General features: G+C 41.1%; 1 protein-coding gene across 6 annotated transcripts in view; it reads left to right on the forward strand.

Annotated features, from left to right (window-relative positions):
- The first annotated feature begins 4,566 nt into the window (after positions 1–4,566).
- LOC311437968 (uncharacterized protein) overlaps positions 4,567–14,053 on the forward strand; it is a 223,715-nt gene continuing 214,228 nt past the window's right edge. For 4 of the 6 annotated variants that reach the window (XR_014693862.1, XR_014693863.1, XR_014693864.1 and 1 more), the window contains exons 1-2: positions 4,570–4,665; positions 7,446–7,604. The gene's annotated coding sequence lies outside the window, so the exon portion shown is untranslated. Of the gene's footprint in view, positions 4,666–7,445; positions 7,605–8,725; positions 8,822–14,053 lie in introns of all 6 variants that reach the window. The other 2 variants (XR_014693866.1, XR_014693861.1) reach the window with 2 other exon arrangements.

Consider the following 14,053-nt stretch of genomic DNA (forward strand, 5'->3'; position numbering starts at 1 on the left):
GAAGGAGCAAAGCCTTCAGTCCCAGGGTAGTGAAAAAGTAAGTTCCTGCCTCCTTGTTATCTGGCTCTCCTGCCTGAGGTCACCAGATTGCTTTAGATGCTGCCCTTCAGAATGCCAGGGACCTAATCAGGGCTGCAGAGCGTTTGACACAGCTCACGTGACTGTATTTAAAGCACATTTTAATTGATCTGACCTTGTAGGGAAATAACTACAGAGTCCTAGTGCGCTGCTCTCTGGGAGGCACACGCAGTGCTCCAGGGCAGAGGCGCAGAGAAGCACGCAGACATTCTAGAGGTTGGCCTTTGACTGCAAAAACTGACTTTTAAATATTGGCTCACCTAGACCTTTTCCCGCAGTCTGTAACAATGACACACCATTTGTCAGCACCTGGCACAGATACACCTACAAATGCCCCTGGTTTTGAAGGGTGCCACTCATTTTGTTGTACATTACCATTTAAATGAGCTACATTTGTACCTAAAGGCTTCAGTCTCGTGGGGCTAAGCGCTGTACAAACACCATTTTTTAGCTTAAAAAGACAGGGCACAAGAGGGAAGGACAAAGTGGACTACTGTGTTCCCCTCCAAACTGAGTACGTAGCAGTTCTTAAAAAGAAGTCTCTCACTTTGACCTTTGCTGAGTACTGAGCAAAACATTCAGATATGACAGCTGAAACGCTGCAGACAGGCTGCAATGGGATGCCACCTTCAAACTGCTCAGTTTTCACAGTGAAGAAATATTATTTACTTTTATGACAGGAAATGAGAGAAAGCAAATTTTTCCCTTCAGCTTTTTATCTTCATCTTCTGGGGACTGAAATACAAGGAGGAAAATGTAATAATATATAAAATATAACCATAAAGAAAGAAAATGCCAGAGCCTGGTCTGTGCATTTCTTTGCAAAAGCTGTGAGTTCTGGACAGGCACTGGTAAAGGAAAGCTGCCTAGCAGGAAATCTGGAAATGAAGTTCACCTCTAGGACCCAAACACTTGACTGCGTGGGGGCCTGTGAGGTTATGTTTAGAAATGGATTGTCACTGCTGACAGACGCAACAGACACATTTATTCATCATCTTCATAATATTATAGGTCAGGATTTCTTCTGCTTGAAGTCTACTGAGCTATGCTTGTGTTTGAACTACATTTGAGAACTGCTCTGTTTTGTGTCGTACTTTGATTGCTCTGCTGGGTATAGAGAGTAAGCCATAAACATTACTGAATCCAAGTTAAGAAGATAGAACCTTATACTACTAGCTTTATTTATTTATTTTTTTTCCAAGATTTTTTTAGGCTACTACTAAAATAATGCATATGCACCGCATACCATATACTCTGAAGAGCTCCAGCAAGAGAGAGATTCATTTGCATGGGATTTCTCTATAAAATATCCAGCAAGCTGCTGAGTGAAGCGCTGAATGTGGAAACCAACTCGTTTTCTTGTTTTACAAGTTCAGAGCTTATTATGTCATTTTATCATTCCACTCTTTGGAATAAAACACAATGCAGTGGATTAGCATAACGAAGCCTGCTATTTTCTTAGGATGCCCTGGCGCTCTCTTCAGAAATCTTGTGCCCTTGAAAAATTCCCTTCTTCAGTCTGGATGTTGAGGTTGTTTGATGGTGTTGTCCTTGATAACCAATCCAACACAAACCATGTTCTGAAACAGCATGGAAACATTAAACTTCACCAATGTATCTTACTGAACTTCTTCAAATCAGAAACTAGGGAAGCTGTTCCGATTAACTCTGTCAGGAGGGAGTACCACATGTACTGACAGCATACTGACTAGTTCAGCATGGAGACTGAAGATCCATCCCCTTTCTGGTGTGTAATTTGTAAATGCAGGTCTGAAAGCTTCATACATGTAAAATGTTCACCCTTACCTGCAGTTCTCATGGTATGGTTGAGACATTTGAGTCAGTGATGCTATAAGATCAGCTAATATAATAGATAGGTTTGTATATGTTGGTAATTTAGCCAGGAATTTCCGCTCTGTATGCACCAGGCATGCAGCTGTGCAGTCCTTGCCCTCCGAGGCCCTTCCCCGTTAGCAGTGTTAATAATCAGGTTGGAAACGAGCACAGCAGCCTGACAGCACCATATGCAAACTAACTGGGAGCCGTTGGAAATGCTAACGCCCTGCCTTCCCTTCTCTGGCAAAAGCCTCTCTCTGCCCCTTGTACAGACACAGCTAGTTAATGATTTTCCAGCCGACGGTAACTGAGAACATGCCGGGCTGCTGCCGGCGCTCTAGGACCCACGCAAGTTGTTGCATGCATTTCAAGTGGCTCCCACTGTGTTGCTATTTACACTGAGCTCCCCACACTTTGCAAGGGGAGATTTAGCTGTAATTTCCCACAGCAACAAGCTGCGCAGACAGTAGTCCTGTTATTTGTATTTAAGTTCACAATGTGGCAATGCTTCAGCAAAGCCAGCGTGGCAATGTATTTACAAATGTATTGCATAAGACTCCCCTTTGTTGTGCTATCATTGTACCAGAGTGAATTACTGAAGTGTTTTGCCAGATTGCAGAGCATTGGCACGTACTCATCTGAGACCTGTTGCCGATTTTTGTTTCTGGAGTGCATGGGTGTAGGCTGGGGTGGGGGTCTGTGCCTCACTGAGAAACCCCACAGGTTTGCAGAGGCATTGGTAGTGACCAATGATTCAAGTTCTCCGCCTGGTTCCCAGTCTGACATGGCCCAGGTTTAGCAATGTCACAGATTTCAGTGCCAGGATGGCAGGGCACTGCAAGTCACCCGGGACCCCTTGCTTTTTTGTCCTTCTTGCACTGCAGTTGCTGTACTTGCACCTTAAGTTTTAAACTGCTTAGTGTCAAGATGTGTGGTTTTGTTTTTTTTTAGCATTAACACACATCAGACTGCAATCACTCCTGCTGCCCAGAGTTGTGAGACCCAGGAAGAAAAAACAGATTCCGCTGTCTGCATGGAACAAGGAGTGAAAAGGCTGTAGTCTTTGTTGCAGCTTTTCTGCATGCAGAAAGGGGAGCGATGGCCATGTGGAAGGACTCAGCTTTGGACTCATTGCACCTAGAAGCCCAGCCAGAGCTGGAGATTTGCTTTGCATAAAGACAAATTACTCTTTTTATTTGCTTTAAGTAGATTTTTGCCTTTTCTAAGATATGCAATGAACCAAGGACAGCAGTAACATGTTTTCATGCCTTAGCAAACAGGCTTTTTTTAAATGCTGTCCAAACTTGAACTTGTCCAGAGGCCTTTCAATAGAAATACAGCAACAGTTTGCTTTTTATATTGGGTGTTTCAGACATGTTCTGACTGCATCATAAAATGACGATAGGAAAATTGCAGAACAACTCTAACAGGAGAGAACCTGCGGCTGTTAGTGACTATCTCTGAGTTTGCTGTGCTCCCTCAGACCATTCCCACACACACCAGTAATAGAATATATTAATAAAAGAGAGCATTGCCCCACGGTTTGGGCTTCAGGCTGAGCGTTGTATCTGACAGCAGAAACAAAGCGTGTTTTTTTTTATGGACTTAAGAGCTCTTCCCCTCCATCCATTCCTACTGAAGTCAAGCTCCTGACACGCTCCCCGTGACAACCCCAGCAGACAAAAGGCAGCGTGTGCTGCAGCTCGTGTAGGGCAATTTGCGCGCTGGCTGCTTGGCCGATGGCTGCCACGGGGACTGTGTGATGCCTGGCTTGTGTCCGCACTCCCCTTCATGGAGGAGTTAATTTCCTCCTCTATCTTGCAGCCAGTTTTCATGAAACCCTGTGGGAATGTAATTATCACTGAGATTTCTGCCCTTTGTCAGATTTGTTTGATGTTGGCCAAAGCTCCTCCAAGTTACTGGGGATAAGGGGGAGACATTGCTATTGAATAAAAATGGCTCAGCAGTCAGAAGAGTTCCTATGTGCAGCATGAATCTATATAATTTGCTTTCAAAGCCGAGCAGGGTATTAAAACAGGAAAAGACGCAAGGAAGCTACGCCCTCCTGAGTGATTCAGGGACTTCTCGTCCTAAACCTGGGGTCATCTCCTGTAATGAGACACATCTGAAATGGGGTTTTGCCTCCCTCAGTAAATAACTCCTTTCTCTGCTTCCAGGAATGAATTGTAAGCAGTTGAGGAGAGAGAGGATATTGGTGTGGCCGCTTGATCTGTGTTCAGTGGGGTTAGACAAGCTGAAAATTGCCCTGTTGTGGAATTTGCTTGTGAAAATTTCTTACAGATTCTGACCACAGATTACACTGGAGCAGATCAAGAGAGAGTATACTCAAGTAAATTTGGTTTGCCTGAACTTAAATCGGTATTGATGAAAGCAGGATTTGGTCCTTAGGCCCTCACTGAGGAAAGCACCTGTTTAGAAAGGGTGCACACACACTGGCTTGACTTCCATGCTTCAGAAAGCTCTTCCCTAATTTACGGGCTTCATGCACATTATTGAATGGTAGCGAATTAACTTGAGGTGAAAACAATTCCAGCACATTTCTTCAGCTGCTGGCAATACATGTAACTCCATTGTCTTTAATAACGAGTGCTAATTTTACACCTGTTAAGGACTTGATAAAGAGTAGTGTTGGCAGCCTAGTGCCTTCTGGGGTGGATAATGAGCCATTTTGTGCCTCTGAGTTTGATTTCTCACTTGCTTGTGCTGGCTGGAGCATTAGGAGGGTGAGATGTGAGTTTTATTTCTTTCCTTGCCTGCTTTGTTGTTTTGATTCTCCTAGTAGCCATATGGGTGGCTATATGGGGAATGCACAAGCGCTGTATTTTGACTCACACCTTGTATAAATGGATTGAATGTTTTTCTTCACCTGTGTGATCAGATGAGAACATTTGAAATAGTCTTGGCTCACACACACCTTTTGTCTCTAGAAGTGAGTGCAGCCACATCTCAGCTTTGGAGGAGTTCTACTGAGAATTTTTTAAAGACACTAATTGTACCATCCATCTGCTGTGGGGGGAGGGCTGAAAATGGTGGGTATTGTCTTAAGTGTGCATAATCCCTTTTTTTTCTTTTTTTTTGCGAATGCAGCCTTTAATCACCAGTATTGCAAAGCAAGGCATCTGCTTCTGAATTTAAGTAACTGAGACTAATCAGACTAATTCAAGTTTTTCTGCAATAAGCCTAATTGATCAACCTAATTTCTCGGGGGGGGGGGAAGAAAAAGTATTTATGTTACTCCTTACAGTAAGGAAGCTGATGAGTCTTTTAATCACTTCGCATGGTAATCTTGGAAGTTGATGTAGAAACTTGTTTACAAAATACACCTGTTCTTATTTGTTGTTACATCAAAGGCTGCATTGTGCTATAGGGAGAAGAAAGTGCTGATGTGTGTGTTTCCTACCAGAGTTCTCTTTTTCTCATAGCAATGTAAAAAGCATTTTCCCATGTTAGTATGGCACACCAAAATACTTTGGTTTCAGAGCTGAGCATCCTGCTGTGAAGAGAAATTATTGGTATTTGTGTTTAGGTGCACTGTTCTTAGCAAGACGTATATTTCACAAACATTAAAGCAAGCTATTAATATCAGAAGAATGCTACTGAGGGTAAACAGGGGGAAAGCCAAGGCATGCAAGTGAGTGAAACTAGTAGATAGCGGACTTGGCTCCTTGTTCTTCACTCTGGATATTGGAAAACAGTCTACATCCCAGAGCTACCAGTCTAATGCTGCCTGGACCTGTCCAAATATCTTGAAACAAATGTGGAAATATTATTTACAGAACAAATATGTGCTTCTGAGAAAAGGATACTCATCCTGTCAGTGTAAAACTAGCAAACTTGAATACTGCTAAACTTGCCTCGGGTGGGAATTCAGTAATATTCTTAGAATTGTTTTTGTCATATTCCTGGAGAAAACTGATATGGACAAAATGATTCACTTTATTATATGCACAGATGCACATTCAGGCAGAAAACTGTGATAGCAACAAAATTGCATTGCTTTGCTTGGTGAACTTGTTAAAATAAGGTGTTTTATTTGCTAGTGTTGAAAGCTAGAACAAGTCTTCCTCACAACTTTAGAAACCCTGACATTTCACTTGGGCCTCAACCCTGGGCAGTTTATTAACCCTTGAGTGTGAATTTACCCTTGAACTATGTCTAATGTATTTATATGAATAACTTCCCCTGTACAAGCTGTTATCTTAATTATGGTTTGCCTGCTGTAATAGGGAACTGTTTCATGTGCCAAAGGCAAAAAAACTTTACATTTCTATTCCTCCAGTGCCTATGGGGCTAGACCTATTTTTTAAAAGGTATAAGGTATAGCACTCCTCCTACTATTTTTATTCTGGTATCCGAAGAAGGGAAGAAATTATAAAATCAAACATATTAATGAAATAATGCTTTTTGTTTTGTAAGGCTGTAGTGGAAAATAACAAAGGGAAATGGCCAGAGTAAGCCAGTGAATGTTAACTTAAACTCTGGCATCAGACAGTCAGAAATATGTGGCAAATTCCAACTCATTTTATTTCACTTAGTTAATATTTTGCAGAGTGTTTGCATGTACAGTGCTGATCAGTACTAAGATCTAGTCCACCTAACTGTTTTACCAGGCAAATAAAATATCCTACAAAGAACACTTAAGTGTAGATAGCTATCTTGACTTCATCTGTCAGGAACATTAGTTACAAATGTTCTTGCCCCTTCCCCTCCTATTTCTAACAAGAACAGCACCAGAAGCTTTATAGGATATATTTGGACGTTTCTGAACTCCCAGAAGAAGGTGCAGCATAAATGACTTTATTAAGTGATATTACTTTACCGCTCTCTTTGTACATGTTCTTGCATATCACCTAACCAGGATAGGGCTTTGCTATCACTGCAGTGGTGGAGCATGGTATCTTGGTATCAAAAATGTTACTACAGGGAAACATTGAGAGCCAAAGCCCAAGATAATTTCAGCACCCATAACTACGTACTGGGGCAGAATCAGACATAGCCATGATGCTCTGATGTGGTTTGGTGTTGTTCTGTTAATGGTGTTGGTGTAATACTGGGAGAGGAATTGTTACCATCAAGTGTCTGATCTGTAAACAAGTGGTCTAGTGAAATTTGATAAACGAAGTGACGGTAGCACTCTGTTACCAGAGCTGAAATAATGGGAGGCTGCTTGGTCAGCTGCTGGGCTTCTTGGTAACTCCAGGCAGGGGGCTCCTTATCTGAGAGGCTCTGAGGTGTTTCTCTAAAAACACAGAACTAGGTCTACTGCTCAGTTGTTGGAGATAAAGGAAACAGGTCAACCTTTCTTGTGTGACAAAGTCAGGAACGCAGGCTTGTATTTTGTAGTGAAGTAACTGCCTGCTGCTCTTTGTTCCTCTGGTGCTTTAGTGGCAGCACTTGGTGTGCGTGTCTTCTTTAACTAGGCCAGACTGTGCCACAGATGTTCCTGACAAGGAGTTGGGCTTGTGCTGGTAACAGCTAATGGGAGCTCTGTCTTGTTTGTTTGTTTGCAGTCTCTGCCATGGCTGATTTGTACTGGGGTGTGGATACAGACAGGGATTTTAAACAGTCAGGGGGACCCTCACCACCCTCACAGAGCTCCATGATACCACCCTTCCTATGGAGGAGGCTGCACCATCACACTCCTCTAACTTGTTCTGCCAGAGTATGAGGTAAGGAGCTTTCTTTTTTTTTTTTTTTTATTTCACTCTGCATAAATTGTGTTTTGAAAGTAATCTCTAGCTAAAATTGATATTTTCTATCTATCTTTTGTGATGCACAAAGTATGCGAATGTCTAGTAAGAGCCTGTAATGTCGGCCTCATCCTCCATTAATACTGGCTTAATAGTTCTGATCTGTGACCCAGAGCTGCCCAGATAAGAATAATCTTTGGTGTTTGAAAGTTGAAGTAGCTTTACACTTGTTCTGTGGATCTTTTGCAGTCTATGTTAAGGTGACTTAAGTCTTCTATGTGTGTCTAGAAGAGTTGAGCTTAAATTTAAAATAGGGTCCTAGCACTGCACACTCAATTCATCCTTATACACCTGCAAACACCCGAAGTGATGCAACTTAACTTCTTCAGTCTGCCTATTGAATACTGTGTTTATTCTGCATCCTACACTGTGTAGGGGTGACACTTAAGGTTCTTTCTGCTCCTGTTCCCCCCCTACAAAGACTTTTATTTTATGCTGGCAACTAGAAGAAATTCAACTGTAATTGGGGGGTGTTAGTCATCGGGACTGGAAAGGACACTGACAGTTATAATTTATATATATGTGTGTATAACAAAAATATTTATATATAAAGCATATATACATGCTTTAATCTCTCTGTCTTGGGTCTTCCTCATTGGTAAGTGAAAGCAACTCTAGTCTCCCTGACTGCAGAAGCAGGTTCAGCATGCTGCTTTAGAGCCTTGCTTCAGGCTGAGTGATTGAGCATGAGGCAGATCAGAAGCACTCTCAGGCAGTGTTTGCTGCACAACTAACATACCTCATAGGTTTTTTGTTTCTTTATTCTCTCTTTCTGTGCTTTAGTCTTCTCCCTACTAAACAGTCAGTCCTTATTCACTTCTTGCTCGTTGGTCCTTGTTTTGCTACATCTGTACTCAGATTTGATACTTGTGATGCTGTTAACACCAGGTATCCTCAGTTGTGGTAGTTAATCTTGTGAAGGGTTAACTGTGGCAGAAACCCAAGATGAGTAGCTGCAGAACTGTTAGACTAGAGATTTATGGGCTGTTGTGTGCCTGAGAAATTGTATTAAGCAATATAAATAACATCTTACTTTTGAGTGTCTTCAATAGAAGGGATGATGTGGAATTTGTGGAGTAGGCCTCTTGAAGCTTTGAGGATTCCAGGTGCATTGGCTTTGGGAACCACTCTTCTAGGTAGGTAATAAATGGAAAATTAGTACCCTGCAACTGTTCTAGTTGTTAATCATAGGGAAGCTTCTGATAAGGAGATCCTACAGCTGGAAGAGCTGATACTTTTTTCTTTAGCTCTTCTTACTTCCCTGATCCGGGGAACATTTTTTTAGCTGAATTTGGACATGATTTCAGCTGACTGAAGGTCATTCTACTGCTGCTGCTCTATTAGACAAATAAAATACTGTGACAAAAATGAGTGGAAAATAGTTTTCCCTTGTTTTAAAGGTCTTGGGTCCCTCAATTTCTGCTTTTTTTTTTTTTTTTTTTTAACTTGGGTGACACTGAAGTGCTTTGAATTATTTTGGGGGTGGTGGAGAGGAGATGTTGGGTGGGTGAAAGGATAACAAGACTCCTAAAAACCCAAGTCAGTGAAGGAGTGTGTGAAATGCTACTTACAAATTTGATATTCCTGATAAAAGACCTGGTTATTCCAGGTTAAAGACCTGGAACTTTTACTAGCTGTGCTGAGCCAATGGCATGTTCTACCTCTATATACTATTTATGGAAAATTGAACTTTTCCTCAGCCTCTTATTTCCAAGGATGTTACCTATCAGGCTACTCTGGCTGCAATGTTCCACTTAGGTTAGTCTTATTACCCTGAGATAGCTGGCTCTTTGGAGTTCTCCTATTAACAAGAAGCTTAACCTTGACAGGGAAGGAATACTGACATAATGATTTTCTGCTCATATGTTCCCAAGAAAGTCTTAATTACAACAGGTTGCTGTTTCCCCCATAGAAAATGAGGTTGAGGAGGGAATTTGGGCTAAATGGAAGTGTCTTTGAGTGTGCTTCTGGTGCTGTGGAAAGATCTGAGAGCACTTAGATCAACAAGGGAAGTATTGGGATTTGGGGACACCCAATTATGTCTCTTTATTTGAACATGAGCACCTCTTCCACATTTTCCTTTGTGGAAGAAATGTAGATTCTTAGGATGTATCCTCAGTGGAGGTAAAACAGCACAGCTTTACTGATGTTAGACTGACACTACCTCTACCAGATCTTGTTTTAAGTCTTTTTCATCACTTTACAGGGCAGAGTAGGTGTGCTTTCCTCTTAAAAGATTACATTCTCTGGAGCCTCAGTGATGAGTGAAGAGAAATCTTTCATTTAAAACTATAATTTATATTGATGATGTTAATATGTTGAATTCTATAAACACTTCCATCTCTCAGAAGGATCTTAATACATCCTTGAGTTTTTGGGACACAGTTTCATCTGAATGTAGTAGATGGATGTTGATGTCATGGGGTCTTTAATTTTCACTCCTTAGATTCATTCTCCTTCTTTCTGATTAATTTCTCTATGGGGTGTCTGCCTTTTACATCATGGCAAATGGAGTGCCAGGGGGAGAGAGATATAATGTTTTATTAGCAGCCTCTGTTTAATGTAACTGTGCTGGTCCTGTGAACTAAATATGCTATCAAATGTAATTCCCTTGAGATGAACAGACTTACTGATACTGGGAGAGCTGTCGAAGAACACACATAAGCTATAGAGGAAAGCTTGAAAAGCCAAATTTTCTCTGTATCTTTTTTCTAAGTCTGACCCAGGGGTCTTTTCTGTTAATCTTAAATTTTGCTCTCCTGTATGGGAGGAAAGAGGCTTCAACGTGTAGTAAGCATTTGACAGCTGATTGAATGAAAAGGTTGCAGCTGATACGTGATATGAATTGTACAGCAGTGGCCTTGGGAACATATCAAAGGAAGGCTGAGATCAACATGATATATTAGAAGACCATATATATGAAAGCTATTCTCTTATTAAGCAAATCTTTCAGTAAGTCTACTGGAGCACACAACTGAAAGAATTATAAAGTCAAAGCCAGTATCACCCCGTTATCTCTTGTTAGGAATTCACCTTGCTTGTTGATTTTCCCCCCCCGCCCCATGTTTTCTGCTGTATTGTGTGTCCAGAGGCCTCAGCTTCCATAAAACAGAATTCACAAAGGGACACAGGGTAGCCTAAGCAATGCTGATGGGCATGAGCAGTAAGCTATGATATGAAGTTACAGTGCATTAGCATTAATTTGCCCGTGTTACTGGGGCTCCAAGAAAGCATTTTATGCTTTGAAAGGGATGGTGGAATAAGCTGACTTGTTTAAAGCCCATCTTCATGGGGGTAGTAATGTGTAGCCTCCTTAGGTTAAAATGTCCTTTACCTTTTGTTATCTAAAATTAAATAAGCAGTTAACAATTTAGATAGGATTTTTTTCCCCTTCTTTCAAATATAAAACACTACTGCATTAGGTTGTTTGTGTTTTGTGTGGCTGGGGTGTTTTGACACTTTCTGTCCTTATCTAGAGTGTCCTAGATCTTGTTCCTGTCATTAGTTTCTCCCACTTGTAAAAGGGATGAACCTGAAGCTATTTGGAAGCATGCCAGCCACAAGACAAGGTGTATGGGAAAGGAGTGAATTCAGATCTCCCAAGTACCAATCTGGTGACTTAACTATAAAGCAGACTTCCTTTTTCATTAATATAAAGAGCACTTTAATGTGCCACAGGCTATTTAAAGGATCTGAGGGCAAGATACTTAGCTTCTCAGTCTGTTTACGTCTGTATTACATGGTACAGTAGACATATCTTACTGGAATATTATGAGGGTTATGGTGATTAGTAAGCCTTCTTGAGAAACCTGGATGCTATATATGCCAAATAACATGATGCAACAGTGGTATCTTCAATGATCAAAGGCTTCACTGTTACAAGTGTCTAATTGTTGCATGTAGGTAGTTTGTAGCCAGGCAGAAGAGTTCATTGTCCAGAGGCCTTTGTTTTGTAAACTGACAAGTCAAAAGTTGTATTGACAAATAAGGTGAATTTCTATTAAACAGATGAAAAAGGATGTAGCATGCCTTTAGTCATGTGTAAATAAGCAGTTAACAAAAAGTGTTCTTGTGAATCAATCTATGGATTTGTTTACTATATTTTTCTAATTAGAAGAAGGGGTGAAAGTAAAACAATCCCAAGTTGAAAAATTCATTTGTAAGTTTGGGTTCTGCATGTGATATTGAACCTGAACTAGTGAATTTTCCATGCATACCTTTGCCTTTCATTCAAATGTTCAACAAAAAAGTCATGTTTCACACATGAATTTCCTTATCACCAGTGGCTCTTCTATTGATCCATGCATTGCCTGATGTGCTTACTGTGATTGTATTTTGGAAAACATGTCCCCCATCTGAAGAGCTTATATATGTAAGTCTGATTCCTGAATGGCATTTTGCTGAGGGTGATCCAGATACTCTTCAGAAAAAACTACTGCCATGCAGAGGTAGAGCTATTCATGGTCACTGCAGCTCTTTTGCCGTGTACCTATTTTTCATCCTTGCATTTTCCTTTGCATTCAGTATCTTAGCCTTAAAAGCTAAAATCCATGCAAAACTTCTCAGGAAGAGCTGCTCTTATATAAGAGTTTTCTCTCTCAATACTACTGCTTCTTAGTCCCTTTTATCTTCACCCATGCCTTCACAGAACCCCTTCCTGATTTATTGTTGATATTCCTCCTTCCTCCTGTATAGTACTATTGGAAAGGCAGAGGGATCTCCACTCTTCTTGACACTTTGCTTTCAGTACCTGTAGTGTTGAGTTTAGCAAATGACTCTAACTTCCCCTATAGTCCAACTGCTGTGCTGTTGTCTTGGAGGAATTACCTGATCTTCCCTAGTACCTATGGCTGTGGCAACACCTGTGCAGACATATACTCTCTGTGATGATCTGGTTGCTGTAGTTGAGCCACAGCTGCTCATGAAGCACACTTGGGAGTGATACAGAGGTATAATCTCCAGCCATCTCCAAATTGTGGCCCAAGTGACCCAATCTGTTTATGGTGCCACAGTTTGAAGCTGCCTTTGGCACAAGTTTGGATGTAGAGGTCTGGAGTTGTGCTATGCCATACCACCTCCAGGCACCCAGACCAGGGTGTGCTTGTTCTATGTGGGAATGTCCACCCAGTTTGGGGGAATTTGATCTGTGATTCTTTCGCATCCATCCTTCAAGCCATGAACTATTAGGCTGCCCTATTTCTCTGGTGTGACATGGCAAGGGGTACATGTCACCAGATTGAAGCAGATGGGGATGCAGTGATGACCTGTGAGTAGGCCTTAAACTGCTCCATGCTGCTCACTACCTCTGCCTGCCAGTGGAGGCAGCTGGAAATGGGGGAGCCTGCCCATAGCTGTACATAACATCAGACAGAACATGGTATCCCTGCTCAAACATCTTTAGATAAGAAATATTGTGAGAAAATATTGCATGTGCCACCTCAACATCCTGTGCTGCCATCACCTCACTGGGGTAATTGCGACCTACTGAGTATGACTCACTGATAACAAGGCAAGCTGTGACTAGGGAGTAGGTAGAGTAAATGCTTCATTTACGTGTTTGTGTACACGTGTCCTTTTTTTCTCAATACACAAATCAGTGATCAGAAGTGTTATTTAGTAATAAATTAAGTAAATTCCCTGACTTGACTTTGGTGTGTGTCTTTTTTTTTTCCTGGGTGACAGATGGAAAGGTTAAAGCTGGTAAACTTACTTTAAAAACATGCTCCTAGATCACAAGCTTCTGAAAATTAGACTTGGTGCTGGTAGCTTTATGAATATGCTTTTGTTAAATAGCTGCTCTGATGTTGCTTATTCAATCTTGAAATTAATGTATAAAAGATGCCCATAAGCAACCAGCAGCTGAATTGACTGATTAGATGGATTATTACTATTACTCAGTCCAACAAGTTCTTGTATACTTGAGCAAATTTTGTAGTGCAGGCAAGTGGAATGATATGCACATGGGCTAACAAAATCCCTCAAAATATCCTAGGATTAGATGAACATGGAGTTGAAATAGAAATGAAATGCCTATGTTTCTAAATTAGAGGCTTTCTGGCATTTACATGTTCAAATAGCTCCTATCAGCATGTTCTGTTTCAAATGAGCATTGACTCAGTTGCTGCTTTTCTCCCCATGCTAGGAAATAGGAGCTGATTTATCAGAGCATCAAACTGATTAAGAAGAGATTATCTGCTGTAGGGGCTCATTTAAAGAAGTCTAGGGATTCCACCAAGTGGCTGAGTTTGGCTGAATTTGTTTCACACAGTTAAGCCAATAGACTGTTTTTAAAAAAGATCTTTAACTCTTTCTTTCTCTAGGGTAAAATAACTAGGAAGCTTTTAAAGCTTTGAGGCCATGTAAATTGA

Source organism: Aythya ferina (assembly GCF_964211825.1).
Source record: "Aythya ferina genome assembly, chromosome: 5".
NCBI classification, from domain to species: Eukaryota; Metazoa; Chordata; class Aves; order Anseriformes; family Anatidae; genus Aythya; species Aythya ferina.